Below are 12,429 nucleotides of genomic sequence, written 5' to 3' on the forward strand. Positions count from 1 at the left end.
GCCAAAAGCCATCCTAAATACTTGCAACAATGACTAATCTCCGTGCCCCCCCCCCTCAGGGAGAGCTCTCAGCTCATAAATTTTTCCTTCAATTCATCCTCCCTATCAGACAATGGGAAATAAAAGCATCTTGCTTCACCCTTCTGGCCAATGATGTTATGTTATGTTCCTTAGTACTGAGAATTTTTGCTCTCTTAAGTTTCTTCTGAATCTGGTTCCCGGTGCGGGGGAGGGCGAGGTTGCCTGGAGACAACATTTTGAGTCTCCGAGGAGAGTGTTTTCAGCTGTGACCCGTGAGGGGTTTTGTCGGTGGATGCTTTTCCCTGGAATATGAGCTGTTCTACTCAGTGGTTGGGTGACCCTATCACTAAGTGGAACCAAACCAGAGTTGGACGATCTCTCGGTCACTCGTAGGGAGTGGGATATCGTCCTAATTTTTAGACAGGGACTTTACTAAAAAATTCGCTCCCAGTGAAGGGGGGAGGATTTGCCTGGGAAAGCAATTTGAGTCTCAGGAAAGAGTGCTTTCTTTCCGTCCGTGTCGGTGGGTAATTTTCCCTGGAATATGAGTGGTTCTGCTCAGTGGTGGGGTGAGCCTGTCACTTGGCAGAACCAATACTGAGTTGGACGGTCACTCGTAGGAAGTGGTCCGGGGGATCGCCCTAATTTTTAGAGAGGGGCTTTACTTAAAAATTAGCTTGGATTTTGGGGAAGTTTTGCCTTGAGAGAGAGCATTTTGAGTCTCTGAGGGAAGCGTTTTCCTGTGCAGCCCTTATGGAGCCGTGTCGGTGGGTGCTTTTCTCTGGAATGTGAGCAATTCTGTTCAGTGGTCGGGTGAGCCTGTAACTGGGTGGAACCAACACTGAGTTGGACGATCTTTCGGTCACTCGTAGAAAGTGGTCTGGGGTAACGCCCTAATTTTTAGAGAGGGGTTTTACTTAAAAATTAGCTCCCGGTGAAGGGGGAGGGGTTGGATTTTGGGGCTGTTTGCCTGGGAGAGAAATTTGAGAAGGAAAGAGAGTGCTTTCTTTCCACACTGGAAAGAGAGTGCTTTCTTTCCAGCGTGGTCCGTGTGAGGCCTTGTCGATGGGTGCTTTTCCCTGGAATATGAGCAGTTCTTCTCAGTGGTAGGGTGAGCCTGTCACTGAGTGGAACCAACGCTGAGTTGGACTATCCTTTGGTCACTCATTTTGAGTGGTCTGGGGATCTTGGATTATCGCCTAATTTTTTGAGAGGCCTTTACTTATACAGTGTCTTTCCCCACCGAGGGGGGCTTAACATTTCGGAGGATTTTGCCTTGAGAGAGCATTTTGAGTTTTTCCAGCATGGTCCTTGTTGATGGATGCTTTTCCCTGGAATATGAGTGGTTCTGCTCAGTGGTAGGGCGAGCCTGTCACTGAGTGGAACCAACGCTGAGTTGGACGATCTTTCGGTCACATGTAGGGAGAGATCTGTTGGATCGCCTAATTTTTAGAGAGGCCTTTACTTACACAGTGTCTCTGACGATAGCCAACCAGCTTGAATCAGCTGTCAGGCCAGTGAAACCTTTTAAAAATGGACCAATAGGAGAGGAGTATATGGACGTTTGGGCATAGCGGTCATCTCTCCTATAAGGTCCAGCTAGGGAAACTCGTAAATATCGGCGAGTATTCTCGTAAGCTCTCTAGTTCATATTTCATACGAAACGTTTATAGTTTCTATATTCGGCTTTGAAATAATGCTAGATTTAATATCCACTTAATTTTTATAAATTTGCATTGCCGAAGTGAAGCCCTTTTGGCTCTTTATTTTAGTAAATTCCATCATTTTTCTAATTGTGCTACAGAGAACATTCGAAGTTTATTACAATCTATCCACTGTTGGTCTTCTATCTCTGCAATATATACTTTCGTTTGTTTTGTTGCTACTTGATTGCTTAGATATTAGATTGTAGTTTATACATTTCTTTCTATAATTTGTGATTTTTTTATTCTTGTGTTTTTCCCTGTGGTTTTCTTTTTCTTTTCTTTTTTTTTTTTTTTTGGTACTGCTTTTTTATCTCTTATATTCTTTTTCATATTCTAATGTTCTAGAAGTCTTTGGACGCCTACAGAAAATTATTCTACATAATTTATTTCATATTTTCCAAAAATAAATAATTAGCTAATGCCTTTTCTTCCCTACAAGAAGTTGGCTGGGTTGTTTCAGCCCTATCTCACTTTTGGAGAGTGAGGGGAAAAGTTCAATCTCTATTGGGCAAACTATCTCTGGTAGCCAGAGATAGTTCGCCCAAGACTATTACTAATTATAAATAGCATCCGGTGAAGAGAAGCGGCTGACAAGGTTCGCTATTTCGCGTTCTCTAATCCGAACACTATGTTTACTCTTTGAAAATAGTGTGGGTTTTACTGTAGATTTTCTTGAGTTTACGAGACGAAAAACCAGAGCTTCTGGGAGAAAAAAAAAAAAAAAACACTTGCCCATGCCAGAGATTGATTAACTCGGGAACAGCTCATAAAAAGGCTTAATAAAAGTTCCTCTAATCAGCAACTACAATAAAACCTACGACGCTCTTTCTTCGGGCGGTTTAGCGCCATAGACAGTACACGCCACTTCCACTGAGCTACATAGATTTTCCATTCCTCTTTTGTTTATTTCCCTTCTACATTTACCGGCCAGTAAATTAGAAACCTTTATGCAAATGTACGTAAACGTCACTTATGCACGAGACCAGGTATGCAAAATACTTGGTCACTTGTGTCACTATATGTTCTAAGCAACCATTGAAGAATGCTGCTGGTCAGTAATCATCAACAGCGTTGATCACAATGGGAATAACGAAGGATCTTTCAGAGTTCAATAAAGGGCTTATTGAGTGCACGTCTGGCTGGAGCCACGATTTTGAAAACAGCAGAGTTGACTGGTTTCTCAAAAAGTGAGATATCCCAAATGTTTAATCAGTGGAAAAATAACGCCATTGCTCATCTAAGAGAAATAATTGTGGTCCTAGGAATCTGTCAGAAAAGTGATCGCTATCGTATGAAGCGGCTTGTACAGACAATCAGAACTTCCTGTGTGCGTGTGGCAATTGACCAAAGCATTTAATGGAGACTGTTCATGATCCACATCTCACCAAATTATGAGCAGGTAATTGAAGAGGATCGCTATTAGTCCATGCCTATACGTAAAATAAGTTTCTAATTTAGTGGCCGATATGTGTATTTCTTCTAAGTACTTATTTATGTTTTCTTGATATAAATTGGCTGTGTAGTTCAACATATATAAAGGTACCTGTGTAGCTCAGTTGAAGTGGCTTGCACTGTCTATGGCCTAGACCATCCAAAGAAAGAGCATTTTAAGTTCAATTCTAGTCTCCAACTAGAGGAACTTTTAGAAAGCCTTTTTTCGGCCGGTTTCTGAGGTAATCGATCTCTAGAACAGGCAAGTGGATTTTTTTCTCCCCGAAACTCTAGTTTTTTTTTGTCCCATCAACTCAAGAAAATTAACCATAGAACCCACACTATTTTCAGAGAGTAAACATAGTGTTAGGATTAGGAACTACACGATGGCAGTTCTTGTCAGCCACCTCTCTTCACCAGATGTCATGTACCAATTAGTGATAGTCTTGGGCCGGCTATCTCTGACTGGTTACCAGCAGAAATTAAACTTTCCCTTCAGTCTCCAAAGGTTAGATGGGGCTAAAACATCCTTGCCTAAAGGGAAACAAAAGGCTAACTGAATTTATTTCAGCAGATTTGTTTTAAGCAAATACTCATTGTCATTTTATAATTGACTCTCTTATCATAGTAAATTCATAGGGACCACAAAAATAGTTTGTTATTGTGGACAGCTTACTGTAGTGAACTTTCTTTATAATGTTCTGCCTATAGAACTCTTCAGTCACATTTCAGCAGTTCGTTATTGTGAAGGAATATGTTATAATGGTATTTGCTGTAGTAGTGAAAAATTGATAATGCATATCACAATCTGTTTTCCCTTGTCCGGCAGATAAGGCTTTTATTTTAGTGAATATTAGTACTGATTTTTGGTTCTGACTTATTTTAATACAAGATATCATTTATTATTATTATGTGACACCTCCAGGGAGTCCACAGACTCATCGAGGGAGTGTGCCAACAGCATCAAACGATTTATCCCTTCCAACTACTAACCATGCTCAAACTTGCTTAACATTTAGCTGAGCCATTAGTAGCAGAAGCTCTACCAATCGACCAACAGAGAGAGTTTTTATTCACTGCACTGTGCCTAAGAAAGGCAGCCAAGGCTTCCTTTGCTAACTAAGTCTATCATGAAGGATTTTGTACAACGTGTTGTATGTTCTATGTATTCATGTCAAAAGTGAATGGGTTACGGTACAAACGGGAGAATGGAGAGAGAGTTTGTCATAAATGTTTCGTATGCAGGTGCAAGAAATGCGAGTCATGTAGAAAGCAGGAAAATGAAATGATGAATATTAACGATGTAAGGAAAGATAGCATAGGGGTTATGGCGAATGTGGAAGTAGTGAATGATGTGTGGAATGACACCATTAAAGAAGTGACTGAAAGTATTGTATGTGATGAAGTGACAATGAGGAGTGAAATAATGCACTTACATGACATCCTTCACAGGACAAAATGGGAGCTAGACTGGAGAAATGATTGCCATGTAGTACAGTAAGCAGGAGAATGAAAGATAAAGTGAGGGGAGATGATTCATTTGATGCAGTCTGAGGTGATATAGAAGCCAACAGGACAAAATGTATCGTTGGTTGTTGCTATAGACCAGGGGGGGTCCACAGGACGATGTCTTCCTGTGGACCCCCCTCCACAGGAAGATATATATGTCATGCATCAGCAGATTAGCAAAATGAGTGCAAGCCAAGCAATTATTATGGAAGATTTTAACTATGGAGATATAGATGGAGGGAGGAAAGAGGGCATGGAAAGATGAAAATGAAACTTATAGTTCTATGAAATAATTACCTGAAACAACATATTATAAAGAGGACCAGGGGTCTGAGAGTGATGAATCTGATAATAGCATCAGAAGATATATCCATTAAAAAAAAAAAAAAGTATTCATTCTGCCTCCAGTTGGGGAAAGTGACCCCACCTCAAGTCATATCTATTTCTGGAAAATTGCAAACATTTGGAATTCTTTGTCAAGAAAGGGTTTATGTTGAACTATAAAGCTGGTATCCATACTAAAGCTTAATGGTATAATTAACACCAAGAGGAAAATATACATTTATTAAACTCACTAATATTTTGCTAATTTTCTACCCAGCATCATCAGAGCACAATGAAACTGTGACAGGTAACAGAACTAAACCAAGTAATGGTAGAAACAATTTAAATTGCAATTGTCACCTAATGTCCTTGCATGGTGCCTTCTATGGGTCAAATAACTACAAAGTTAATTTAGAGAAGTCTGGCTATAATGTCTTAAAATGATAATCTCCCAGATATTTGGTAAATTAATGCAAACCATACTTGTTGAGGTTGGGAGAGTGCTTCATAGCTGATTCTGATTCTAAGAATAGTCTCTCAGATAATGACTTCTACATAATAAAGATGTTTTAATCCATTTGATTCTATGTGAAGGAGTATCCTGGTCTGCCAATTCCAACTTGCCATACAGATGATCTCAGATGTAATTTATATGTTCTTCAAGGCATATGTTAACTGATCTACCAGTCTGTCCAAAGTAGACTAATTTGCAAGCACAAGGATTTATACACTCCCAGATGTTCAAGAGGATGTAGTCGATCCTTAGGAGAACGTATAAAATAAAAGTAACTGGTTGAATAAAAGGTTTGAAAGTGGTATGGAGATTATATTTGCAAAGAACTTTGGCTATTTTTTCTGATGTACCCTTAACAAATGGAATGGGAATGGTTTTGATGTGATCTTGAGTGACTAAGCTGGCAACAGGTCTGTCAGAGGGGGACATGACAGATCTGTCATGTCCCCTTTTTTCCTGCTTATAAAAACCCATAAAGGGGTTTTATAAAATTGATTTCAGTGACAAATCCATAGAAAGAACTGAAGAAATATTGATGAAGGATATGTCAGCCTTATGGCAGTGGAGATTAACACCAAATCCTGGTGAAATGGAGATTAACACCAAATCCTGATAAAAACTGAATGGTCTTGTTTTCACCTTAATAATAGCATTGCAAATCAAAAACTAGAGATATATGGTGATGGGACATTAATCTCGTTTTATCTGACACCTAAATACTTGGGGATGGATAGAACTCTGTCATATAAACAACATATGATTAATATTGCTGCTAAATCACGTACTAGAAATAATATAGTCCAGAAGCTGTGCAGTACTACATGGGGCCCAGGCACCACAACCCTACGGTGCACCGCTTTGGGACTGGTTTACAGTGCAGCAGAGTATGATGCCCCTTTTGGCTTAATAGCCACCATGTCAACAAATTAGATGTTCAACTTAATTTCACTATGTGCTTAATAATGGGCTGTATCAGATGCACACCCTTACAATGGCTCCCCATTCTGAGCCATATTTCTTCTCCAGAATTGCGACGAAAGAAAGCTTTTGCTTCGTGAATATAAAAAAATCTTAAATAACCGAAACCTCCCAATACATGAGTTTATTCCAGATGTTTTATCTGATAGATTAAAATCCAGAAGACCTGCCATTAGGGCTGCCTGTAATCTTCTCAAAATGTCAGTTGATGAATAAGTGGGATGCACTGTGGAGTTAAGCATTATCACCTGAGGTCTGTAGCTACATAAATATTCTTCAAAAACTATCTGGATTTGACCTGTCCAGGAATATATGGAAAACTGCTAATAGGATCTATACAGGTCACGGTGTATGCGGAGACATTGTCAAAGTGGGGGAGGATATCAGATCCCACTGCCCGTGTGGAGCCGAGACCCAAACCATCCATCATATAGCTCAGGAATGTGAGTTAACGGCATATCCAGGAGAACTAAAGGACATTTTTGAACCTATCCCCAGAGGCGATCAATTGGATTAAAAATCTATATGTAAAAATATGACTAAATTTTTGTTTGAAGCTTGTCATATATTTAATGCCTGGATTTTATTTGTTTGTCTATGTTTTACTTTATATCTATAATTTTATATATTTGTATCTTATCCATATTCATATGTATTTTATTTTATTTCTTTTTAACCATGTGTATAGCCATATGATAAATAAATAAAATTGATTTTATAAAATTTGTCTTATATTGAAATTTTTCAATATAAGACAAATAGTTAAAGAACTAGGGGTCATTCATGGAAGTTATGTGTGTGTGCAGACTAGATTTAATTCACTCTCCTAGTTTTTTTTGGAACTCTCATCTGTGGCCTCTAGTCTTTGACCAGAATTAGTTGAGTTCCCTGACAGTGAATGGATTTAAGGAGAGGTATGATAGGTTTTATGCGTAAAATATTTAGTTTGAGTTTCCCACAATGAGTCTCTGGACTTCATGGAGATATTGTCAGATCTTATATTTTCCTCTTCTGAGGCACTTCTAAATTCATCACTCCATCTAAATTGATTGGTGAGATGGATAGGAGGGTGGTTGACGGAGAGATATCAGAGAGTGGTTTATTCAGGAGTAGAGTCCAAAAGACGGCCTGTGACTAGTGGTGTGCCACAAGAATCTGTTCTTGGACCACTGTTGTTTAATTTGTTCATTAATGATATAGGAAAGGATCTGAGAGGAACAGTTCATTTGTTCGCAGATGATGCAAAGTTGGTTAGGGCAATAGTGAATGCAGATGATGTCAAAATTTTGTAGGATGATTTGGATAGATTGGAGGTCTGGGCTAAGGAGAATGGATGTCAATTTAATGTGGCAAAATGCAAGGTTATACATTTTGGGGTGAAAAGATTAGCAGCAGTTTACTACATTGGTGGAACTGTACTCCAGGAAATTGATTAGGCAAGAGATTTAGAAGTGTTGGTGGATAAGGAGTTGAAGTTTAGGGGGTACATTGCAAAAGTGGCCAAATCAGCTCATCAAATCACTTGGTTGCTGAGGAACACTTTGATGAGCAGAGACAAGTATCGAGCCTTGATAAGACCCCATCTCAACTACTGTGCCCAATGAACCTTATGAGAACAGGTTGAGGATTTGTGGATTGAAGAAATTGGTTGATAGGCAGAGGAGGGGAGATATGATTGAGACATTCAAACTACTGGAGGGTTTCTATAAGAATAATTCAGAAGATATTTTGAGAACAGGGCTGGTGGTGGGAGGACTAGGGGACATCCAAGGAAGCTGGGTAAGAGTGTGGTTAGTAAGGGTGTTATAGCTGGGTTCTTTACTTTTAGAGTGCTGAATGAGTGGAATAAGCTGCCAGAGTCTGTAGTGGGTGCTGTGACAGTGAATGAGTTTAAGGCGAGGTATGATAGATACTGTGTGAATGTCGAATAGTTATGATGAACAATTATTATTATTATGGGCAACTCCAGGGAATTAAGGACTCCCTGGAGTTGCCCATAATAATAATAATAATAATAATAATAAATCTAGGTCTTTTCTTGTCATCCATACATAAAACAACTGTTTTGCAAACCTTTCCCTTCATATTCTGTTTAAGTGGCCATGTTACTAGAGATTAGCTCTGCTCACACTCACACAGATTCTGAATGCTAACAGTATAAAGTTCCTTCTTAATACAGTCACTTTTAATATGATTCTGCCATTAATGTCATCAGTTCACTCTCCTAGTTTTTCTTGGAACTCTCATTTGTGGCCTTTCATCTTTGATTAACTATTTTATTTTATTATTATTATTACGTACACCTCCAAGGACTCATTGCAGGAGGGCACTCTACTCCACTCTGCAACACACGCACACATCTAATTGCCTCCCCTACTAAATTCTACTATGCACAACTACCATCAATGCCATCTACTACCCATCACCACTATCTGTAAATTAATTGTGTGTGTGCGTGCGTGTGTGTGTGTTCTGAAGGCTGATTTGCATGTATGTAGGATGAAAAACTCAAGTTTCCAGAAAGGAAAACACTGCTACCTCTGTATGAGATTTCTAACCAACTTTAAGCTCCATAAGATAAAACTGGACACAATTCTTGTTTAGGGTTTGAGTAATTTCTCCCTTATCCTAAATAAATTTATTCCATTGACTCCAACCATACCAGCTCTGCTTATTATAAATTAAAGATACCAAGAAATTATATAATTGGTTTAATCATTTTTTTTATCCAAGTGTAAGCAAACTTTGTTTGCTTACACTTGTGCCTGAAATATTTCCAGGACCTGGATAACTTGTATAATAAAGCTAAGACTTCACATCACTTGCCTTAGTATCCCACAATACAAAGTACATCTCCTTGCAGACAATTATAATGCTATGCATTGTGGGAAGGGTCACTACCCAGACTAGTACCTGGGCCACTACCAGACTCCTAAGGCAAGTGATGTGAAGTCTTAGCTTGCTTATATGAGTTGTCCCAGTCCTGAAAATACTTTAGGTGCAACCTTTATTTGCTTATACTTGGATAAAGGATTAAACCAAATGTATAATTTCTTAATATCTTTAATTTATAGTATAACCAAGTGAATAAAACTTCCAACAATCTTCTTATTATGTTGTCTATTTCCATATTTAATTTGCCATCATCACAAAAAATTGTGATTAATTAGTGAAATATTTCACTTTTTCTATCAGTTCTCTACTCAGGATGCAGTTGAAGTTTTCAATGTTACTGTCTATTTTCATAATCTTTTATCTTTTTTTATTGCCAATTTTCATGCCAAATTTGTTACAGCAGCAATTCAATTTATTTAAGAAATTCTGTAGACTTATACTAGATTTATTTAACAGTATAACATCATTTGCATAAAGTAAAGAGCTGAGTTGAATATCTCCAGTTTTGAAATTTGAGTGAATGCCATTTTCCTTCATAATTTGATCTATAGAGATGATGAATAACAGTGGAGATGATGTGCATCCTTTTCTTGCACCTGCTTTCACATCAAACCAGTACTTCCTTCAATTTCAACTGGTGACATACAAATGAAATATAGACTATAAACACCATATAATTACAGCATTTTGAACACCTTTTTTCTCTTGGCACCTTGCCATATTCATTCCCATGTTTTCTCAACTCTTTTTTAAAAAAAAAGAAAATCTGATCCTAACAACACCTATTTATCTGAATTCAGCTTGTTCTTCAAGTTTTTCTTCCACAATTTTTCTTAGTCTCTTCTCAAGTATTTTTGCATACATTTTGGATAACACTCAGTCTAGGGAAATTCAATTTCCCTAGACTGACAGCCTATTTAAATATTCAGCTGTTTGTTGATGATGCAGAATTAGGTAGAGTAATAGTAGTTAATCAAGGTGATGTGGAAAGCTTGCAGGATGATTTAAATAGACTGTCAGTATGAGCAAAAGATAACAGGTATCAATTTTAATCTGAAGAAATGTAAGGTATGTATTTTGGGATAAATAGATTACAAGTTGTATATCACATTGATGGCACTGTACTGCAGGAAAATTGCTGTAATTCTCACATTGTTTCTCTCTTTTTATATATAGGTGCTATGAGGGTCTACTCCAATCATCTGGAACTTGACTTACAGACAATGCCTTCCGAATTATGCAGTGCAGCGACGTGAAACTTTTATACTTTCATATTTGAACATTTCTGGCTCCAGGACAGAAGTTTCCAATTATAAACCGGTCTATATCTGCAGTTGTGGTCAAAATATTGAAGAGGCTGGTTAGGAGTAGAATTGGAGTAATGGACATAGGATTTTTTATGACAGTCAGGCATGGGTTTGTTCAAGATAAATCTTGTTTAAGCAATCTATTTCCAATTTATGATAATGTGATGAATATCTTCGATAAGTGGAACGTCATATACAGTGACACTCTTAAACTTTGCAAAGGAATAGACAATAGGCTGGTTAGATGGATTGGCCCTCTAAATGATACCAGCAAGTTGTACATGAAGAAGCAATGTCTCAAAAAAGGTAAATTAGAACAAATGGAGATGGATATGACACTGGTTATGTGGATAAGAGGGTGGCTACTGGACAGATATCAAAAACTGGTATATGGAGGGGCAGAATCAAGGCAAAAACAGATGACTAGTGGTGTGCCACAAGGTTCAGTGCTTGACCATTGCTGTTTAATTTGTACATAAATGATATAGGAAATAACCTGAAAGGAAATATTCAGCTGTTTGTTGATGATGCAGAATTAGGTAGAGTAATAGTAGTTAATCAAGGTGATGTAGAAAGCTTGCAGGATGATTTAAATAGGTTGTCAGTATGAGCAAAAGATAACAGGTATCAATTTTAATGTGAAGAAATGTAAAATTATGTATTTTGAGATAAATAGATTACAAGTCGTATATCACATTGATGGCACTGTACTGCAGGAAACAGATGAAGCTAGAGATTTAGAGAGTAGTGTTAGACAGAGAGTTAAAGTTTAGATGATATATTGCTAAGTTAGCCCATAAGATTACTTGGCTATTGATGAACACATTAACAAGTAGAGATAAGGAAGTTGTTATTCCTCTTTATAAGGCCTTGATAACATCTGGATTAATGTGCTCAAATCTGGTTCCCTGGGTTTCTTGGGGTTGAGGAAGTGGTGGAAAGGATTCAGAGGCAAGCGACCAATGTGGAATGTTCTCTGTAAAGATAGATTGAAGGTGTGCAGATGCAGAAGCTGGTTGATAGAAGAAAAAGAGGGGATATGATAGACATATTTAAGTTGCTTAAAGGGTTTTATAGGATAGATGCAGGGGAAATGTTTCAGCACTTGGCTAGAGGGACCAGAACAAGAGGTCATCCCTGGAAGTTGAATAAGGGTGTGGTTAGTAGGAGGGGGGGAGACTAGATTTTGTTTTTGCTTGGAGAGTTGTGAATGAGTGGAATGGGTTGCCAGAGTCAGTTGAGTGTTTTGTCTGTTAATGGGTTCAAGGAAAGGTATGATAGATTGTGTGGATAGATTGGGTCTCCAACGATGAGTCTTCCAGCTCCATGGAGGTGTCCATATAATAATAATAATAATAATAATAATAATAACACTTCGTGACACCAACTACAGCAAGAATGCATAGTGGTGAATCTTTCATCACGGCACTCTCAGAAGACGCTGTCAACACACTGAGTTTAGGACATACTTTCACCATCACTCCCACAAAAGCACCATATTTGCAAATAATGACTAGCATGGAATGCATCTATGATCTCTCACCTACACTGGCTAATAACATTCCTCTTGATGTGGCCAGTATTCTAACTCCAAACCTCTGAAGAATAACATTTCATCTAAAGAAATATCAGCACTTAAAAAGTTATACAGGAGAAGAAAAAAAAAAATATTATTATAGCTGTTATATAACTATTGATATTATAGCCCAAAGCTGACAAAGGCAATACTACTGATATCATTGAC

The sequence above is a fragment of the Typopeltis vanoorti genome, chromosome 1 (genome assembly GCF_054136105.1).
Source record: "Typopeltis vanoorti isolate ZY-2024b chromosome 1, IOZ_Tvanoo_1.0, whole genome shotgun sequence".
In the NCBI taxonomy this organism is placed as follows: domain Eukaryota; kingdom Metazoa; phylum Arthropoda; class Arachnida; order Uropygi; family Thelyphonidae; genus Typopeltis; species Typopeltis vanoorti.